This window comes from Dicentrarchus labrax, unplaced genomic scaffold (assembly GCF_905237075.1).
Source record: "Dicentrarchus labrax unplaced genomic scaffold, dlabrax2021, whole genome shotgun sequence".
NCBI lineage: Eukaryota > Metazoa > Chordata > Actinopteri > Moronidae > Dicentrarchus > Dicentrarchus labrax.
This window is the reverse complement of record NW_026136705.1, coordinates 18,373,356-18,396,249: the sequence shown is the minus strand read 5'-3', so window position 1 is coordinate 18,396,249 and position 22,894 is coordinate 18,373,356. Positions and strand designations below refer to the sequence as shown.

The window sequence follows — 22,894 nt, the reverse complement described above, 5'->3', positions numbered from 1 at the left end:
CCTGATTCACTCCCTCTAGTGGCACTCTTTATAACAGTATGCTAATTATGATAAATTATATTTCTAGAAGACTAATTTTTATCTAAAATTAAGAAAATGTACATAAAAAGGAGTAAAATGCAACAAATGTCCACCTGTCTGCCTGGTTGCATTGGTTTTTATATGTCTTTGTATGCCTGCACAACACATGTCCACGCGAGCCGTGACATCATCTCTGTGCGACCACACTGACAGACAGGGCAGACCCCGAGGGCTCCATGCAGTCTCAGCCACATTATTATCTGGCATTGCACCCCCATAATCTGCCTCTGCTGTGTGCAAGCCTCAAAGCCTCAAATACATGGGGCTCCACTCTTAAGTGCTGTTACCATATAATAGAAAACCATAGCGTTTTCTATAGGATGGGACCATTTGAAGCAGTACAGTATGTGTATGAGGATGTGTGTGAGTGTGTTTACACTGTCACATCTCAGTTGTGAGGAATAGCTTTTCCTCATGCAGTGCCAATTTTAAAACAGGCCTCTCTATCTCCCTATCCCTCCCTTGTCCGTCCCTCCTCCTTCCCTCCGTCCGTCCCCTTTAATGGATTTAGCAGATCTAGTTGGGCACGCCATAGCTACCCGTGGCCAAGCTAAACACGACCCAAAGTCACGAAGTTCCAAGTAAAAAATGGCCACTCCACACCGCCTCTATTCCAGCTATGTTGTGCTTTGATGGAACAGCACACGGTTGCATTCAGCTAGTTCCTCAGTGGTTCAGAGGTCTGGCATTGCCTGGAGATAGTTGGCAGCCACTTATTCAGCCCTGCAACTGCTTCTGTGTCACCCAGAACAAACACTGGCCAAATCCTGTGATTGACAGTAAATTCAGACAGGAAGGAATAAAGGAAAAGGCTGTCAAAATGAAATACATAAGATAACATCAGAAATATGCCTGCCATAAAGACAGACACTAGATACAACCTTGCCTTTGCATATTCAACCGCAGATTTAAGGAAGAATTTTCACTTCTTACAACAGCTTTCCTGCAATCCATGTCATGAATGTGCTCTATATAGTGTTAATACACTAGATTGCAGTAGTTTTGGTGCCATGTCTAAGTGTAAAAAAATACTTTTTATGGCAGTTCTCAGCAAGTGTACAATTACAGGGTGGCTAGAGGAACACCAAATCTTAAAATGACTGAGAATGAAAGGTTAGGCCAGGTTGTGGTAAAACAGGCTGTAGCGGTCTGCAGTGGTAAAAAGCTTTGTGAGGGGAGGGAGGGAGTCTGATGGGGGGTAGAGGATGGAGGAATGCTTTGCATCTCAGTTTTCATGTCGTTTGGGTTGTGTGTGTTTAGGGGGACGACAACTATGACCCTGGTCTCCCCTTGAGTCGCCTTTCCCCGGATCTCTGGATATAGATGTCCCATTTCCAACCCCAGCTGTCACCAGCACCGTGAGCATATGTGTTGTGTGTGTGTGTGTGTGTGTGTGTGTGTGTGTGTGTGTGTGTGTATATATTTAAGTCTTTCTATGCCTAAACCTATGTTCATCTTTTTTTTTCTTCCATTTAAGAGTCTACACTAAAAGTTGGTATCAGTTTCAATGTATTGTTTTGACTCAATTAAAGCAGAATCAAACCTGATCCAATGATCCAAAGTATCGTAGCAACAGCCCCTCAGACAGCCAGACGACCACTGTCTGGACAATTACACACACACTAAAATATACATGCACGTGCTGCACCAAGCACAATCAATATTAAAACTGCTATGCGCATAGAGAGTTCATGACTGTGTCATACAATTGGGTTATCTCACCCAGGGGAAGCAGCCGTAAAAGCTCTCACAACCTGTGAAACCCAACCGAACTGGTTTGTGGAGACTGGTAGCGTCTAAGTAAGTAAGTTTGAATTAATTATGATGAAGTTCCTTGGCTAGGATGTAGCTCAATTGGCTGATCTAATACAGAGTGACAACTAATCCAGCCACAAATACACACTGCAAACAGGAAAGTGAAAGAGAAGTCGGTAAAACTGAGCTGAGGTTCAAGTCTCATCCAGTTCACCATCACCTGTCTTGTAATACCTTGTTTTCAAATTTGATCACGACTTGTATCTTTTAATATCTCCCTTCATTTTTCTTATCTAATTCAGAACAATATCAGTGAAACTCAGGTACCAAGGAACCAAACTGCAACATTTTTCTCAGTTTAACTCAGCTCTATGAAAGCTTTTGTTTTTAATTCTGTCCATGAAATGCTGCTCTGGAGTTTTATTTTATTACTTATTTCCTACATAAATGTCTATGTCAGTGACATCAGTGAGGCTGCAGAGGTTGAGTGTTGGGGGGAGGGGGGGTGACCACGTCATCGCAAAGACTGGTCCTTTCACAGTGAGAGTAAGCCTCGGTGCCAAGAGTATGGCTCAAGTCCACACTTTGTTTCCATATTGCAGTTTTTGTTCTGTTCTGAAGAGAAGAATATAAAAGATTCAACTAGACGACACAAGCCTAATTCTCTGATCAAGGAAGTAACTATTTGAATGAGCATTTTTTGTTCCAATCCGAAGATTTTTGGAGAGTGAGATATTTTTTCATGGTTTGGCTCCATACTCTCATTTGGATGTGAAACGATGCGATGAAAATGAGGTTAAAGTGCTGACTTGTTGTCTAAATTTTGTTTTATTCGCGGCCATAAAACACCAGCCCTGGTTGTACATTGCATGTCCTCATTTTGGGGTCAGTGCTATTTAGGATAGTATTCAATAAAATAATTTTTGGTATGTTGCATCCAATTGCACTGCATGCAAGACAACCATCATCAGGTTCTAAGCGCTCTTTGTAGCGCTTTTGCATCTTAATTCATCTGAGTATTGAGCTATGGATTATATTTGATTGATCTATTCTGTAGTGTAGCACAAGTCAGGACTGGTTGAAGCTGTTAAATCAGTCTTAATCCACTATGCTGTTGCAACAGAACTTTAAAGTATGTTACACAATTTTTGCATCTCTCCACTAACATTCTTTGTCAACTCCATGGGGATATTAGCTGGGGAAAAACAACTGCAGAAGACTCAGAAACTCTGCAGCAGTTGCATAACAATTCAAAGCTGGTGTGATGACTCAGATTTGTTTATTTACCCACACAGAGGCTGTCAAGCTGGAATACTGTCACACACACTTACAAACTGCACCAGGTCCCCTGCGACAAATCGGCCCAGATTTTACTGCCCAACAGGGCAGAAGAGAGAGAGAGAGAAATGCTACAGTCAGAGATGGCAGGAGCACAGGAAAAAGTGGAACTAAAGATGCAGGAGAAAAGTTTGATTCTGAATGAGGTTTCCTTAAAAAATATTGCCATGGTGACAGAGACAGATACATGAAGTTCAACTTAAGTCTGAGTAATGAAACACACAGTAGCATGCAGACTCACACGCACACACATAAATAATGTACCCTCTGGACCATCAGTGAAGCCATGGAGCAAGTGAAAACACAGCCGGAGGTGATTCACTAACCTTCAAGGCCACGCCGCCGAGGGAATGTGCACTGATTTTTGTTTCTCTGATTTGTATATGTATGAGTATGTGTGTGAGTGACCATTTGTTTTTAAAAGAAAAATGGATGAAGTGGGGAGGAATGTTGAAGAATACGAGGACAAGAAAGAGTCAAAAAACAAAACGAAAAAAAGGCATGACGAGATGTCCCTGAAGGTGAAGCAGCAGCTGCCATCTACCGTCACTCATCACCCCTCCCCATCAGAGCATGTTTAATATCCCACAAGGGCAAGTTGTTGAGCTGAACCAAGTCTATGACTCCCTGTCAAACATCATTACCTCACCTCACTGGTGAAACTAAGATAAATACCCTTATAGTGGCTCAAACTAATGGTTTCTCTGTTCACAATTTGCATTTTGAGTTCTATTTGTAAAGTGAACACCGATTCAATTCTCGGTAGTGAAAAGCAGAACATTGACAGTTGTGGGTATTTATTAGTTAGTTATTTAGGTTATTTTGTTAATAATATGTACTAGCAGAGTATTATTAGACAGTGTCTAAAGTTGCATGCCTTGCATGACGTGTTGGCGCTTGAGAATCATTACATTCGGATCTTAATGAAATGTAAATGCAATGCAGTTGCAATATTTACCCAATTGTGTGCGTTTTGTGCACGATCGTGTAGTGCTGATACCCACACACACTTGTAAGGATAGTGTATCTTACATTAATTCCCTGTGGGGTTATCCTAACCTTAAATGCTTAACCCCAACCTTTAGCCTAACCTTAACCCTAAAACTCGTAATTCTAAACCTAAAACTAAAAAACGAATGTTTAAGTTTTAGGGAATTGTTCCCATATAGGAGGTTAACCCCATATGTGGCAATATGAACAGACTTTTATCCCCACAGTGTGATAAATAGATTAACACACACACACACACACACACACACACACACACACACACACACACTCAATATTATATTAAAGGAATCACAGCATTCATTAATGTACAAATAGAGGAAAGGTTCAAAGACAAAACACTCAGCTGATAGCCAAAACAGGGTCTGGAGAGGGGAAACTTAAACGCACACACTCACACACACGGTGAAGCACACACTTTCATCTCTTTCTGCATTCCACTCAATGAAATAATCAGTGACATGACCTAACAGCAGACCAGGCACAAGGTTGTATCAGGTCATGTTAGTGTTTCACAAAACACATAAATATTAATCAAAGAGATAAAATGTTTTGTTGAAAGGTTTACCAGCTAACAGAGACATTTTTTTTATGGTGAAAAGAGGTCATAGCTTCCTAAGAGAAATGCTACAGGCTTAATTTCACTGGGAGAGAATGGGAATTTGGTTGTTCTTTGGCTGACAGATCTGGGAAACTATCAAAAACTGCAATTACTCATCTCTAGCTCAGAATATGGAAATATATGAAAGTGACTAGGCTTATTAGTTATTAAATTCTCTATCAACTCTTGGGTTAGTGGCGCGTCGACAGCTGTTCTCCAAGAAATGCCTTTGTATCGTGTTACTCCATTATATTTCTGTGGTAAGCCTGGGAATTAAGTCTGTCTGTCTTTGTTTTAATTTGTTCTACAGAGTTAAACAGACATCAATACTCATCAGTTAATAATGAGCAAATTAAGTTACGATAAAAAGACGTGAATTGTGATGGATGGGTTTGAGGCTCCAAATGAAACATTTACGTCTGGACTGATCAATAGCTCTTTGATTCTCTGACAGAAATATCATGACAGAATTTTTTTTTTTTTGATTTGTAAAGGTCACATCTTTCAATTTTCCCTCCTTTTGTCTCGCACCACCCACACACATCCAGTCTTTCAATCCCTTAACTTGCATAACACATTGCACTACCTAAGCTGCTGTGCCCTACATGCGGCTCTGAGCTTGGTGCGAGTGTTTGAAGTTACCAGAAGCTCAGATCATCTCACTTACTTCATTAAAAACACATGAGACGCTACACAGACAGGCTCTCTCTCTTCCTCTCTCTGTTCGGCCTGTTTGCCTCAGAGCTCAGACACTTCTCATCCATCAAGCTCCCAGATGAGCAGAAGTTACCACATTTCATTTATCTTTGCTCACAGCTATTCCCACATTTATCTCTTCGTGTGACTAATGAAATTAATACATCACTTCACTTCATTCATGTGTGCAGTCTATGGACACATGCCTGCACCAGTGGCCCCTTCAATGGGGACGAATCGATGAAAAGATCAGAGCACGATGTCTCTGCTGGAATCTGAAAGAACTGACCAGGAACAGCTAATCGATTAGGGGATAAACAGAAAATGAATCCACAATTAAGACATTTATCGAGCAAAAATGGTACCTGCTGGATAGAGCTTTGCAAAAATGAATATTTACTGTGCTTTATATAATTGTACAAAGAATAAGTTTGATTTTTGGACTGTAGGACCAGTGCATTCTAAGGCCAAACACTTGCTTGCGTACATGCATTCATGCACAGAAACAATCTCACTTATTCCATCCATCTACTGAAACAACGAGAAACCCAGACTTCCAACGATCTGGCCACATTTTGGCACTCAGGAGCCAGTGTCACAGGTCCAACCCACGGCGGAGAAGCACAGGACGGGGAAACTCGAGACAACACCAGGCTTTAGAAGACTTCCATCTGCAGCTTTCTCCAGGAATATAACAACCCATTTCCAGCAGTCATTATCCCAGATCCTAATCATTAGCCAGCTAAAGGCATGATCTGGCTACGCCGGCCACTTTGGATCAACGTCTGTTGTCAGATTTGAAGATTACATTGTACTGTAGCAAGTTAAGACGTTTGAAACTTGGTATTGGTATGGAGGACAGTGGAACAAAACCAGTCTCCTCATAGCCTTGCAGACAGCACCTATACTGTCCTGCACTGTAAAGATGTCTTCTTTTTTTTATTCATCCAGTGTCTGTAGTCTTTCCCATTCTGCTGACCTAATCATTACACTAACAGGATCCCTACTATTTGGACAAAGACCATGAATAATGATGAAGGCAGTTATTTCAGAACTGGGCTTCAGAACAAACAAAAATGGAATTGCACCATCTCAAAACTTTAGCTAGTCAATCACTCTGCGCCTGACAGGAGAGTCCAGTCATTTCCTTTGATTGGTTGAGTCATGCGTACAGTAATATCTTATCCAGAGCAGCAGATAAATGGGTCTTCATACTGTTAGTCGGAAGGTAAGATCTGTATTTCCCGAGGGGAAAGACTACTGTACACTGTCAAGAAATGAGCTTCAGTCCGAGCTAAAAGATGAAGTATGACTTAGGATGATTACATATCAGGGTTTGATTCATTTTGCCAGAATGTATTTTATATAAAAACCTAACTACAACCACAAATTGCAAAGTATGAACCTCATAATTCAAAGTTCAAGTTGTAGAAGCATGAAGAGCGAAACAAGCAAGGATGGTAACTGCTTAGAAATTCTTTTATAAGGATATACAACCTGATGCTTTTATCTTCTTTAATTTTTGTTATTTATTGAAGAAATTCCACCAATGCATTGATACTTAAAACTTTGAGGTTTTGGGTACCACTTTCTCTGCACGCAAGCGCACACACACAACTCAAATTTTACAATGTTGTAATTAAATTTCACGATTATAATCACAGCAAGATGGTAGACTTGGTGATTGTAGCTGCCATGGCAACCAAGAGGCCCTGAGGGTGAAGTTAATGAAATGTGGAGCAATCAGCAAAGGAGATTCCTTATCAATGGGAATTTTTTTTTCGGACTCTACAACTAAAGCTATTAATAATGCCTGGCCTTCCTGTGGAAGGATGATGCAAATAGAAGCGGCTTTCCAGGAAACTCCCTCACACAAAATGCTGCAGCTTAACACTGGTTATAGTTCACTTGCTGCCTTATAAACTAAAATTACATGAAATCCCCTCAATATTGAGTCTTTGGTTTATGTTATGTCTGAGACGGTGGTCTGTGAGGTAAATAAAAACACGAACACTAACCCCAGGCATCAGCAGCGTGCAGTCAATGAAAGATGGAGGGTAAATATTTCCACTTGCTACTTGTGGAGCCAGGGAAGAGGAAAACAATCTTATTTATGTTACTTTAGTTTTTTGGGTTTTCTTTGGTTGTCATCTGCTACCCATTCAACACTATGGTGAGCGTGTGTGTGTTGTATGTCTATGCTTGTGAGGGCAAATGGTTATTTTGCCTCTCCTTGTCTTCAAGGTGCTAATTTAGCATTCACAGCAGGTGGTGTTAAGAGTTAGGATTTGGTTTGGGGTACAGGTCACATTTAGGATTATAATTGAGTAAGGTAATGTTAGGCTTGTGGAGGAGAGTAGGTTGTGTATATGCCGTGTGTGTGTGTGTGTGTGTGTGTGTGTGTGTGTGTGTGTGTGTGTGTGTGTGTGTGTGAGGGCGAAAGAGTGAGAGGGAGGGAGAAAGAGGGAGAGCCTCTGAGTCACTTTCCGATATTTGTACTCAGACGCTGATTTCCCATGCATAAAAAACAAAACCCAGGAAAAAACAATTCTGGGATACAATTAGACAGATTTTTGTTTGAGCTGCAACATTTGGGTGGGAAGATGCTTTCTGATTCCCTCACTCTCTTTCTCCGTTGGCAGCACTCCATGATTTGAGTTGATGAGCTGAAGCAGATATTACACCAAAGCCTTCACTCTCCACAGTTTTCTCTGCAATACTTTATGTGTAGTGTCTTTGTATTCTTAATTAACAGTTCAAACATTTGGCTTTGTGTGAAAGGGGTTATAGGAAAATCATGCACATAATAAAATTTGACTGAAAAAGACAAATGTTTCCTCTCATGTGGGCTTTGTGGGAGCCACAGACAGGACAACAGTGTATACAGTACAAGAAGGGTTTCAGTGTCAATGTGGGTGGTGAATGCACAATTTGATTACACTGTATATCTCCAGGGTTTAAAGTAAACTCTACAAATTGTTTGAGATTTGCAGAAGAATAAAGCTTCAACTTGGACATTCCCTAAAGTAATACTTTGGAATAAACAAAAAAGAACCTTAAAGACTGTGGATGGTTGTATTATATTTAATCTTGAAAAAAAATAAGCTTAATTAAAGTTTGAAGCAGAGATTTAACAATGTTTTCCTGAATACCAGCATGATCCAGATGTAAGAGTTCAAAATTCAAGCAGCACAACACAATGCCCAAACCTAGCCAAGTCTGATGCCAGTGGGTACTATTTAGTCAGTTCCCTCAAAAAGTAGCAATATAAAGTATTTTAGCAGAGGCTGATGAGAATCAAGCCCCTGACCCTGTCAGTGTCAGTATGTGCTCACCCATTCAGCTGCACAGAACCAAATGAAGTGCAATGTAAACAGCACACTGTTGACTTTGTTGATAAGGGCCACAAAAAGACTTGACACTGAACTGAATGAACAGTCCTCTCTGCCTTGACATGACAATGTTAAAAACACAAGTAGTAACGGGAAACACATTAATTATCATAGCTCTTCCTGATAATTAAATGAGGATGAATAACAACATCTTTCACAGGGAGGTCAGGGGTCAAGGTGCACCTCATCTGCCACACTCTGAAATCAATACCACCCCCCCCATCACACAAAATGGTGGTCTAGGCTCAAACTTGATTTCAAGAATCAAACCAAATATATACAATATAACCAAAGATATAACTAAACTCTCTAAAAATGTCTTAATTGCCACAATTGTGTAAAGTATCCAGAGTTTGTTACAGTCCTGCTCCTGTTCCTCTAAGCAGGTGATGTGAGTAATCATACGTTGTTTGTACAAACATAAGCTCTACTCGGTTGCAGCCGCACCAACGGATATCCATATGGTTCCTGTTAGAAAATGTCTTGCTGCACGCCTCATCACTCTGCAAGAAACCAAACTCTTACTGGTTGTATGCAGACCAGCGGCAAAGGCTGTGGCCGGTATACTGCAGAGCTGAAGCACACGGGACCATGTAAGTGGATAGGGTAATAATGCAAAGATCCGTATCCCTCCTTACAGCTGAAAACCAGGAGCTGAGGATGCCAGCGGACACCAGATTTGACTGGAATAACTATTGTGGTTAGGTACTTAAATATGCCCCTGGATTCCCATTTTTAGCTTTTGGCCATGTAAACATATACAGACAGAATGAGCTGCTATAAATACACTTTAAAAATACAATTGTGTCAGAATCTATTTGTTGGACAGCAAAACTAAAATCCTCTTGGATTTCTTATTTTTGTATGTTTAAGGTATTACATGGTCTTTACTGTCTACCGAGATGGTCCCTCTGCGATCTTTTGGGTTCTGTTTTCATAATCACACAGAAAAGAGGAAACCTACACACGTCATCAGCAGACCATGCCCTGCTGTAGCTAATGGTCTAAGTGCCTTGCTCAAAGGCACACAGCAGTACTTCAAATTCTCTCCACTCGTGACGCCTCACAGACTCCCTAAATCCTTCCTCACATCAGTTGGGCTTCCCAGGAAAAAGTCCAAAGTATCCTGGCTTCATGGTGTTTCCCATTAAGCGGTTCGGTCCTCTCTCCAAAACAAAGTGTAGTCGCTCTAAGCTGGCAACCCTGGGAAGGAAACCACTGACTCACTGTTATTAAATAGTTCCATAAGACATAATAAGCTTATATACTAACCCATTAGACAAACCTCTCTTTCATGTTTGGCACTCATTTAAAAAGGGGCTCCACTCTTTTTCCTTTTTCCAAACCTGGCTGTTCAGCTGGCTTGGCTGTGAATGGTGATCAATAATCAATCTGAGGCTATGCCACATCACCATGATACATTGATCGTGCGATACTATTGTAGTCTCTCCGTAGTATGGTCTCCCCACATCTCAGTGGCCAGCTACCGGCTCATGCATGCAAGGTGCAGATGCAGGGTGCAACCCCTCTATAAGGGGAAAGAAGAAGCTTCCACCCAACAAGAGCTCCATTCTCCACATATTATCCCGCACTGATCAGATGCCTCAGTGAGCGCGAATGTACAGAGGATGAGAATAAAGAAGCTGTCACTTACATTCATCCGACCCACTCCGCAGCTTCTGGATGTGCGCTCTGGATATTCTCTCCAAAACTGATCAGTATGCAAACCGGTTTCCAATCCAACCCCCCCCACCAACGAAAGACAATCCACCAGTTCAAAATCTTGAATGGATCCGTGCTGGCCAGCTGGTTTAAGCCTCTTTTTTTTTTTTTTACATAATATCCACACAAATGACAGTTGAGACAAATCCAAGGATTTTCTAATCCGGCAGACAGTTACTCCTCCAGTGAAAGGGTCTCTTTTTTTTTTTTTTGCGTCTCCGTTCCCGTGTCAGGTGAGCGCGTTTGGATCAGCTGGAAAGCTCTACGGGTTCTTTGCTGTCTGCAGAAGAAGGGAGCCGTCTGTGGCCCTGCAGTGCTCTCTCCGGTCTCTCGCTGATCTTAAACGATTCACTCCTCTCTTTCTCTCTCTCAGCATCCAGTCACTCAGACACGGTGTATGTGTGTGTGTGTGTGTGTGTGTGTGTGTGTGTGTGTGTGTGTGTGTGCTGAGACAGAGCCGCTTCAGGGCACCGTGCACCTCACCGACTGAAAGCCGACTCCTCCGCCACAAGGCCCAGCCCCCCTCCCCCTGCACTCTTCCTCCTCCTCCTCCTCCTCCCTTCACCGACTTGGGTTGCTAATTTATTCGGGTATAGCTACACACAAAAGGGGGGACAGAGGAGAGGGAGGCTGTGGGATACAGTGGAGAGAGGAGATTGGAGAGCAGACTTTGGTGCCCCCCAGCTCCGTTCGGTGGAAGTAGTCTTTGAGACAAAGGAGTGCACCGTGTACCATCAAAAGGGGAGTTTAGCTCAGCATGGCACATTATGCATGGAAATGAGTAATTAGCATCGTTTTTATTCTCCTTCTTCGTGGAGACTTAATATTATGCTGCCATGTAAAAGGACGCCACACATTTCACAAAACTATATAAATCTAACTTGAGGATTTAGATTTTTACTTAAGAATAAGAATTAAGAATATAATCAGAATTAAGAATTATAATAAAATATTAAGGAAGTGAGGCTTCTATTAACTGAGCACAAAACCAGTGGTAGCTGAAGTAGTTTAAAATTATGTTTTTTTTATACAGAATTAAGCATGTGTTACTAAAAGCAAAGCATATGGTGTAATGTTTCATGAAGGTTAGATGAACACTGTAGGTTTAGGAAAATTCTTAATCAACTGCACATTTTATTAATTTTTTTTCTACATATCTCAATCACAAAGCTTTTAGGACTGTAACCTGTAAGAGGAAGCAGCAGAGCAGGCAGAGCTGAGGTTTAGACACACGCACATGTAGACACACACGCACATGTAGACACACACGCACACACACACACACACACACACACCGTTTAGACTGCTAGCATCAGCAAGATGGGAGTCATTCATCACCCCAGATTTTAGGTCAAGCCTCCACCTGCATCACTGAAGCAGAGCAAGGGAGGAGATGTGGGGAAGGGAGGGATGGTGTGGAGGTGGGAGGTGAGAGCATGGGGAGGGGGTCTGCGTTTGGGTGTTGGAGGCAGTGGACAAGGACAGCAATCAATCCATCCCCTCTTGCTCGTCCGATGAGTGTGTATGTTGCAGTCAATGGAGGGAAATAATACATTTACTCTTTTACCGGCAAGTGTCTACATTTAAGCACATTGACCATGACAGAATGACCAGACAGTGTGGATTCAGGCTCACTAACTCTGTAGGAGACCCATTTTACATCAACTGTTTGGTTAGTTGTGAATGCAAAAAGCAATGAAGCAGAGAAAAGCAACCTGAATCAAGTTTGTTTGTTATTATTTTTTACACTTTATGCTTCTACTGTTGGTACAATTTCATCCTCTTAGCTCTTCAAAGCTATACATATTATTTATCAGCTGCAAACTATCAGTAAAGTGTTTGCCCTCCATAAGAGGCCAGCAACATAATTCTCAACAATATTCAACATCTACTTCATTATATTGCTGGTCTTTATTGTTATCATAGCCGGTTAAATTTGCTGTTTTTGGATGATGGCATGCGATAGATAAGATTACCAGTGGATTCGATGTGTAAACCAACTCCAGTTCTCCCTCTTTGGTTCTAACCTCCTAACAGAACTCCAGACCCCAGACACGGTTGCATTTCTAAGAAAACATACCAAAGGGTTAACATGAAAGATGCAATTTATGGTCGAGATAGAAAATGATCCACTAGTTGATTGTGCCTTGCCCCTGTTGGCTGTGAGTTACGAAGAGTCTACTAATGCATGTCTTTGGAAATACTTGCTGCATTTGAAAAAGGCCTGGTTGGCAAAAAAGACCCGACCGCTTAAAAGGCAAAGTCCTTTTTCTTTATTTCTTATATATTTGTTACTATTTAGTAAATGGATACATAAATACACATCTACTGATGAAACAAGCCTCCAAAAAACCTGCACTCCACTTTCTCACATCTTATGTCTGTCCTTGTCCTTGTAGAGTCTGCATTTGTCCGTGTGTGTTTGTGTGTGTGTGTGCTGTCTATGTGTCTGCGAGTGGATTTATTCTGCATCGATCTTGTTGTGTGAACACTTGCCACAGAGTTGCAATTACACAGCTTTAACCAATAGCAGATGGCTGAGAAGTGACACTTTTGGTGGGGCTCCCCACGACGGAGGAGACCAGTGCATGATTTATATTGCTGCCGCACACATTCATAAATGTAAAATTTCTCTCTGCCTCTCCATCAAATACAAACACACGCGTATACACATACACTCACGTGTACACATACAGACATATATCATGAAATGGAGTACTGTCAAAGGATTTATTTGGCTCCTGTGTCTATCCTGTTTGTCTGTTCCTCCCTCTAACCTCAAAATCCACAGCCTGACCATGATAACCCCGGTGCACATTTCAAACCTTTAGCACACCTCCCAGATTTATCATCTGTCAAGTCTTAGATAAGCCTTGCATTCATTCCAACTCGATGCATTTATAACGGAACTGATTAAACCAGAGTTGTAAATTCCCAGAAATCCCCAAGAAATGACTTAATCTGGCCTCATCTGATATTCTGTACTGATCTTAATTATCTTGGACCCACGGTTGATGAGCACAAGAGAGAAATAAGTGTGACATGGTGGTTAGCTAACAACTGGTAGCTGTGAGGTCATTTGGAAATGCATCGTTAGGAGCTAATGGAGGGGCCTGTCTATATTGGCTGTATGAGTGGACTTGTTGGCTGGATCTCTCTCTCTCTCTCTCTCTCTCTCCTCTCTCTCTCTCCTATACAAACACACACAGTTGACCGCAGGACTGTGATGCCTCTGATGTGAATCAAAGCACCAAATTAGCCAAATTGGCATGTTTGCATGTGAAGTGGACTGAAACTAATTTTTTGATTTCATCACTATTTAAAAAAAGACTAATAATGTAACATAACAAGTATTGTTCCTCTGAGCAAAATTCTCTGGAAAATATGTCTGTAATAATTCCTTGACTGGCGAGCAACACAATATCCTAGTTCCGTATATTCTGGCAGCTCCATCCCCAAAAAATCTTAATGTGTCCTTTTCCACCATGTCTTATTTCATTCAACTGTTATCACTTCATCTCTCTGGATTCAGTCCCTTTCCTGACACACAAGTTTATATCTACAGCGCCGCACATACATACACATACATTAACTTTCTTAGTTTTGTCACTTAACTCTGTCTCTTTCTCCCTCGAGCATACACATATGACCCCGTGTCCATGCAGGTGTCTGTCTCGTCTATCTGATCCACCTTTCCTGTGCGGCAGGATGGGATGAGGTCACAGTTCCACTCAGTGACTCTGTGCCAAGAAAGGAAAGAGTGGTGGCCTAATCCGACCTTCCTTTCCCATGGCCAAAATATAACTTCTGTCCTTCATAACGGTTTCATTCAAAAGCTGTTTTGCATCGAGAAAACTTTTTATTCACAGTTCAGTGCTTTTAAAGGATGAGTCTGGCAATATTCTTTTTTTTTTCTTCTTTCTTTTCCCATGAAAAGACCAAAGTGAACAATGAATTGGTTCTGAAATATAGTAAACCTATGTGTGTAGCTCTTTCTTTCAACTGAAGATCTACATTTTCAGTTGAAATTACTGGGCTTTTGGGTGCCACAGTCAGAAAGTCAGAAAATATGTGGAGATCAAGTAACATGATTTGGTCTTTCCATGGTATTTGTTGACAATAAGATTAATACAGTATAACAGCATCTGTATCCTTTAAAAAAATTTATAAAAATACTTTTTGTTAGCTTAAATTAACTTTAGGAAAGTTCAACAGCAATATTATAGTATATTCACACTAGAAAGGAGTATGTCACATTTTTTTTTCAAATCCTGGACATTGCAAAACTACACTGAAATATTGCTCTAGCTTCATCTCTACTCCACTCATGGGCACTGTTTTTTTCTCATGTTTCCTTTGCCACTGGCAACAAATAGAGTTGTATTTGTCTTCATCTGTCCCTGCAGGGTATTCTTAGGAAGATTATTATAGCTTACTTTACTCTGAGGCCAGTGTGCCTATAGCATGCAACCACACACTGCCCGATGACTTTGGCTGTTGTTTCAAAGCGACTACGTTATGCATTTCAGCAGATGTCACTAAAAGGAGACCAAGAGTTAAGTGAAATAAGATGTATTGAATGTAAATCTATGGTAGAATTGATTTTGTACTGCCAAAAGGAAGAAAAACAAATCTGTGTTTCCATTTTGGTGGGTGTTGGCACCACATTTCCTGTTGGTTATGTGTGGTTTCCTCTGGACGTTTTTAGCCATTTCAGTGATTTTTACATGTGCATTGTTTATGTCAGTTGTCTGTATGGACGTGTGCAGCTTTTGGACTATTTTAGGGGGAGACTGAGGATTAATAGACCAAGGGATGACAGAGCAGGAAAAGGGCATTGTTATTAGGAGCACATAGGAGTAGTGCTTCCCAGAGCAGAATGAAAGCACACAAAATGTTTCACATCCAAAGGGAAATTATGTGATATCATCATGGCAGCTACTCACCCCTAAAATACCTGCTATATACAGTATAGTACTTTCTAGAATCCATCATTAAATCCTCTTTTCACTCAGTGCAGATTTCTGCTAATTCGGAGTTTCATATTTCAGCCTTATCTTGAATTACGTCATTTCCATAATGTGCTTAGAGTTGAAAGAAATGTTAAAACCTGTCTCTCCCTGAACTTCAGAGGCTCTTCTTCAGAGGCTGGCCTGCTTCCACTTGGCAAGCATCATCTGAACAAGGCCTCCCAGCATTAGCTGAACATTTGCTGAGAAACTTATCTTATACGTTCAAGCATGAAGGTCATAGGTTTTTTTCTTATCAAGCAGTAATCTTTGTGAAGAGAGGGAAAACAGGAAAGCAGCAGTTCAGGTTCTATACTACAGTTGTGTATTGCCCCTTACACTCTCTGTATCTTTACGCACAGGCTGATATCAGAGAAGGAGATTAAACAGTTCCTCTGACGAGCTTCCAGGTTTTGTGTGATGGAGGAAATTTATGGATCATAATCCACCTCAGGTTTTCTCACTTTGTTGGGAAGCTCATTGCACATACTTCTATTATATCTGTCTCATGAACAAAACCTTACCAGGTGTTATCCTGCTTTACACAACATTTCTCTCTCTGTCTTGTTGAAAACAAGGCATTATCACACATCTGTAAAGTACAGTAATCTCATTGGAGTCTACCACAGGATGCAGATGTTAAGTTAGCTACATGGTCTTGCTCCAAAGAAATCATTCTGGAAGCCATGGAAACTGGTTTAAATATCAGTGTCTGTCTCTACGCTTTGGACTCTTTTTTTGCGATGACACCTTTAATAACTCTCTCATTCCCTCCTTTTCCTCTCTTTTCATCACTACCCCAATCTTGCACAACTTTGACATCACATAAACACAATACCTGCAGGCTGCACCCTCCTCTTCTGCACCCTTGTCACACTCTTCCCCTCCTTTGTGAATTTATCTCTCCACGACACCTCCCTTCCTCCCTCTATCGAAGTGTTTTACTGTTACAACACAAATACACTAAGCAGGCATATCCACTAAATCAGGACGGCCTCAATTTAAGAACTGAGATTGTTTAGGTTGTGAGGAAACTATTTAGTTGCTGGCTGCTGACATGCTGTAAAACCTTGGTATGATACATGGGCTTAATGCAACTAAAATGACTATTTTCCAGAAATGTGTCCTCCTATGTATGTATCTTGTTACACTAAGGAAAATATAAAACCTATTGTATGCATGATAGCTATATCAACTGTACACCTTTGTGTGGCTTTGGAAAACAGTTTTGCCACTATTGATCAAGGACTATTCAAATAGGAATAAAATGAGGTAAAGCAATGTCTGTGTGCAGAAAGTGGACAATCAGCTACTAAAGCTATAGAATACTCTCATACTGGTTCATTACACTTTGTGAATAGCTGCTGAAAGCCTTCTCTACTCCACAGTGTGCTTCTAATACAAGCGTCTAGCAAACAGGAAGTAGCCAAAGCTGAGAACTTCCTGTATGAGCCCATCTACTGACCAGCTTCTGCTCTATGGGCACAGGAGGTTCCTGAATGTGTCCTTAGTGTGTGTGTGTGTGTGTGTGTGTGTGTGTGTTTGCCATTCAGCATTCCGTCCCCTCTGCTTCCTTCCCTGCCCCTGGCCCGCTGATGCACGGCATCGTGGGAAAGAGTGAGTCTCACCTCTGCACACCATACTCGCTCACTCACCACACACATAAAGCAGCAGAGACGGGAACAGATTTAGTGAGTGTTGTGAACCAGATGTGTTGCCGCGTGGAACTGTTGTGAAACTGTGCCGTTAACGTGCCACCGTGATTCCATATTTAGAGTGAATGACAGATTGATAACGAGTGTGTGTGTGTGTATGTGTGTGGGTTGGGGGGTTTGGGGGACTGAAAGAGAGAGATGAGAAAGGAGGGTTTGATTTTACTCAGCTCTCCTTTGTTACATTCCATTTTATCATCTAACCTGATCTTTCTTTGCATGCCAGAGGTTAACGACCCGAACCGGATTCATGACGCACACACCCCCTTCCGTCGTCCTATCGTCCTCCTCAAAATAAAATTTGCGCCTTTACAGTATGTGACAACAATTACTCTTTTGTTTATGTATGTACGTGTGTGGTGCATGTGTTATGGGACGTCTGAACCTTGGCTCAGCCTGTAAAAAGTGTGTCGGAGAACTCAGAGGAAGAGGAAGATGAGCGGGTCAAGTGCGTCGGGGGAGATAAGTCGTTCCTCACGGTGCCCTTCTGAATCAGCTGCTTCCTGTTTATTGTTGTACTGAAGTGTTGTCCTATGAAGATAACAAGGCTTTGACCTTTGACTCCGGCGGAACAGAAGCACATCCTGCAGCGGATGCCATATTGTTTCGTGCCTCGTCACACCTCATCACATGACCAGCGTGACCTGCCATCTACTGACATTTGGACAGTTTGTACGTCATAGTGGACCATAGTGCAGCATTGATTGAATGGCTTCCTTGACATTTTTGTAAATTCATCAATCAATCACCATTGTGATTAGAACGTAATTATTGTGGGCCAACATTGAGTGCAAGCAGGATAATAATTACCTGGAAGTAGAAAAATAATTAACTTTGTAGATTTAAGGTTAACACTGACCAACCTTTTATTTCTCAAAAGCAGCTAGCAACAAATCCAACACCTTTTCCCAACCACTGAAACAAACTTTGCAAAACACAAACACAGCTTTGTTTGAATTTATGTAATTTGCCTGTCTTATCCAAAGCTGTATTAAATGCCTCTCCTACACTGAATAATAAAATCTGACTGTAACATATAGGCTACAGAACTGTCCCTTAAGCTAAATCTGTTATTTTTTCAATAAGGTTGAGGGTGTAAGTTAAGACAGAAGGAGTTGATAGATTATATTCAAGGTTTTACGATACAGTGTTCTCAAAACTTTGCCTATCTTCTTGGAATCTGAGAGCAGGAACTTTAGGCCACTTTGGGTCTGGAAAATGGTCAAGAAAAACTCCAAAATCGGCTTTGTAACTCTCACAGCTGTCTGTGGCTGGAGCCAGGGCAGAAGCTGGAGAATTTTCTGCGTCCTTCCTACAGTGTGATTTATGTCCAGACCGGTCTTCTCCCAGTGCTCCGACTTTGTTTGATTGTTTGTTTTTTTGGAAGAGCTTAGGATTTCTTTTCCAATAAATTGCTCACTGCAGAAGAACAATAATCAAGATAAGGTAATGCTGGTTTCCCAACCAGTGCCACACGCAGTACAGGTCACTATATGTTTACATTATGAAGGGCTGTCTGAGCTTTTAGAGGGATTAGGGCCAGGCGATGGAAGGGCTCCAACAAAGCTCATATTTGTTCATAAGGATGTTTGGCAAAGTGACAAAAGTCCAGAGAAAAACGAGCAACGGTGAAGTTAGGGCCACAGTCCTTTTAAAAAAAGGACAAACCATAGCAACTCAGGTTCTGTACAGGAGTCATTTTCATGTGATCACTGCTATTCAAAAGCATATTTTATCTGTTTTGGACTGCTGTTACGAAAAGGACTCTACTGCTGCAGCTATTAACAAAGCTCGCGTGAGCAGAATATGGCAAAATAAAATCCCACAAAAGGACGTTCCAAGGGTCTAAAAAACAAGCTGAGACTGATTTACTTTTGATTCTGAAACCCCCTCAGCACTGCAGAGTGTCTCTATTAGATCTGCTTTGGAGCATTCAAGGCATGTCGACCTCTAAACAGGAGGGTATTCATCTCTGTTTCATGAAGTACATCTCTACGGATGTGACCTGCAGTGCGTGTCTGACAACATGTGACCTGGACCGTGCAGTCCGCATCATCCAAGGTCTCCTCTTTACTAAATTGTTCATAAAAGGAACACACACAGAGATACAAAGATTATTTTGTAAACACATCTAAACAGTCCTGGGTTGGGGTGCATAGTAAACATGGTAAACAAGGTTAAGTCTAGACTCCACACTGATAAGCGCTGGAGACGGACAGGAGCCACTCAGGATGTGGTGTATGTTTTCTAAAGCCAGTCGTCCTTCTTTCTAAAACTAAGTCAGTTATCTAGGTAAAAGGAAAGGAAAAGGAAAGTGATCTTGTCTCCTTATTTTATGATTTCTGTCTGTTATTGTGCTTGTTAATCAGTACTTGGGAAGAAATAAAAGAAAGTAGGCTATATACAGTAACAACACACTCCAATAATTATCAGTACAGCTTATATCAATTCTCATGTGATGCAGTTATACTGTTGCATATATCATAGTGTAAGAAATCACATAGGGTCCAGCTCATGCCGTGTTTTGACCGGAGAGTCCGTCCTCAGAGGTTTTAACTCTCTCATCCCCTGGCAGCTTGGCAGTCGGTAAGATCCAAATATTTACTGCGCCTTGTCTGCCATCTAAACACCCTTTCTACATGACATATTTATTCAATTATGCTTCATTTCACAAAGACAAAAAGAGCTCTGCAGGTCCTTGGCCAAGTTGTGAGCATTTTCCACCAACAACTGTACAGTCCCGATGGCTTTGATTCAAAACAGACGGAGAGAGATTTTGGATGCATGTATGACATTTGTTAAATACTCTCTGTAAACCATTTTGACTGGTGAGGAAATCATAAACACTACTTTTGCACGATTCAAGGTCCAGGTAGGCCGCTTAGAATCGACAGTATGGTGAGGTGTTTTTTGGAATAAGGCCTTTGGCTTTACAAAGAGCACTGTATGAGCTACCAGTGATTACCTACCACAAGGGAGGTATTCTCCAATTTACAGCCTTATTATTCTTTTATTGAACATTTGTTTTTTTTACCATGCATAACTCATGAATAGTCGGGCCACAAAGTAGTGAGTTTTCCAACTTGCAGTATAGATATTTGTAACTGTTCCAAAATATTTCTTTACAGCCATAGACTGAAAAAATGTAGTCTTCGTTTCCATAATTTAAATATCTTCAACAGCTATTATTTTTTTTTATATTTCTTTTAAATAATGACAAATGAGATGACTATAAATGTTAAAAGAAGCCAACACTGGCAGCTAATTTGTCATTTTTTTCCCCCAGCATGCCTACTTCCATATGAGTTTGGAATATAATACATGTGGTTACATGGTTCGGCAAAACGTAAAAAATTACTTTAAAAAATCACCCTGACATCTTGGCTAGGAAGCCCTTTGATCAAATTTGTGTTGTAGAACAAGAAGAGTGGTTTCAGTTCCACCTCTGTGCGTCCGGTATCTGTTTATATCACTACACTGCATTCTAATACTTAGTTATTCTGTGTATGATTAGCAGAGGGTTCAACATAACATTGCACAGTGACTACTAAACATATGGGATAAATCCGCCTGCTCTGATGTTGGCTCGTGACACTAAGCTGTGAAAGAAAGTGTTAATTTTGTAAAATGCATTTCTCTCAGGCTCTGTAAAACTGTTCCTCCCTTTTGTTTGTGTGATCCACTACCACATTTTGTTTATTTTGAGTGCTTTGAGAGGAATCCACCCATTTCTCAGTCCCAAACTTAACAAGGCAGTCTTTATATCCCTGTTCCCTGTTCCCTGTCTTGTAGTAATGGTTCCTATCAGACAGACAGTGAATTGCCAGTCACCTTTGAGTATGGGGTTGACATCATCATGACTTCATTTTGCCTGCTCTCTGGTTTTCAAAGTCACTCAAAGTCAGAGAGATCTGTAAACCTGGATGCTCAAGGGTGCTGAAATTTTTTTATACAACCCATGTGGTCCCAGCTGGCATCCTTCTCCTTTTTTCTTTTGTTTTGCTCTCAACGTCTTTTCTCTCTGTTGCTACCCTCCTTTCTTAACCTAATTGTTGCTTTTCTTTCTGAGTTCGCCTTAACGCTTCCTTCTGAAATATCACTGTGCCTTGCAGAGGCAGTCTTTTTCATGTTGGTGAAGTGTGTCGGGTGAGGGGTGCAGGGATTTGGGGGATATTGAGGTTGTGGCAAGGGTGCTTCACTCGTCTCTCTTGCAAGCAACCACTGTTTTATTCTCAGATTTTCCATGCATTAGGCAGTTATTATTTAACTACTGCAGCCTCTTTTCATTCAAACACACCATACACGTGCATGCCCATGCTGTAGAGGCGGTGGTGCACAGGGCTTACATGGGGACAGAGTGGTCACTGTGTTTCCCATCATTCTCTGCACACACCGATAGCCCTAAATGGAAAAGCAAGGTGGTGTGTGTGCAGCCGCAACCAGAAAATCTGCTGCACCGCTTAGGATACCCACCGGCTGTCCACATCACAGTGACCACTGATTTTTGAGCTCTGTAATCACTGTACACAGGACTATTTTAGTGCAATCTGACTATGGATTAGACAGCAAATTGCCAGGGATAGTGAGCGTTTCCATGGAGAGGATGGAAGTTGCTTGTAAGGAATAATAAACAGAGCTAGATTAAGATTAGACGTGACAGCGTCAGTGGCAGCTGGAGGAGTGTGTGTTTGAGTGTGTGTCTATGATTTCCAACGTTGTGCGTTTATATATATGCATAAGGAAGGGAACAACAAGGTTTTTATATGGGACAGAAAATTAGAAAGCTGAGAAAAGACAAAAAAGCATTTTATTTCATTCTCACACTTAATCACCTCCATTTGTGCATGTCTAACTGCTGACTTCTTCCTTATCCACTATTAATCAGCTGGGTGTAATGACAAGCTGACATAGCCATAAATGTTTATACTCCGTCAGGCTCACACATATGTGACCCAACTTGTCCCAAGTCTTCCCAAAATTGAATTAATTACAGAGTTTGCGGTTACCACTGTCATGAAAGTCAGCTCAACCCAACAATTAGCTCCTTTAATGAATAAAAATATGAAAACTCTGTCAGAATCCCTCCAGTCTTAAACGTTCCATCATGTATTTATTAAATGTGACTCCCATCAACTGGCAGACGGCTGAGAGACTGGCGCACATGTACAGTATGAGTCAGCCACATATACATACACACAAAACAGAAAAATATATAGATAGCATGTGGAATATCTGTCAAAGAATCAGGAAAGTAAACTATAAAACGTGCCTACACACACAAACAAACAAAAAACTCAGTGATGATTTGAACTGGAAACCTCAACATGCATTCCTTAGCATTGCCACATCCTCTTTCAGTTGCTTCCAATCCACCACAGCAACAAAATATAACCCATCTCACAACTTTAGCACTATATTTCAACAATAACAATTGAAGAAGACAGCCATCTTTTTCTGCTTCTGCGTGGAACGTTTTCTTAAGTTGTGATGAAATTCTACAACATGATGGATAAGAATTCTATTTTGCCCTCAACTTTAAAGACACGTCAGACCTCATTTATAAGACAAGGGATCCAGAGT

At 41.1% G+C, this 22,894-nt stretch overlaps 1 protein-coding gene across 1 annotated transcript in view; it reads right to left on the bottom strand.

The window, feature by feature from the left end:
• Positions 1-11,113, bottom strand: part of LOC127364152 (protocadherin-16-like) — an 83,051-nt gene extending 71,938 nt beyond the window's left edge. The window contains exon 1 of the mRNA XM_051401399.1: positions 10,526-11,113. The gene's annotated coding sequence lies outside the window, so the exon portion shown is untranslated. The remainder of the gene's footprint in view (positions 1-10,525) is intronic.
• Between the last annotated feature and the right edge of the window lie 11,781 nt (positions 11,114-22,894).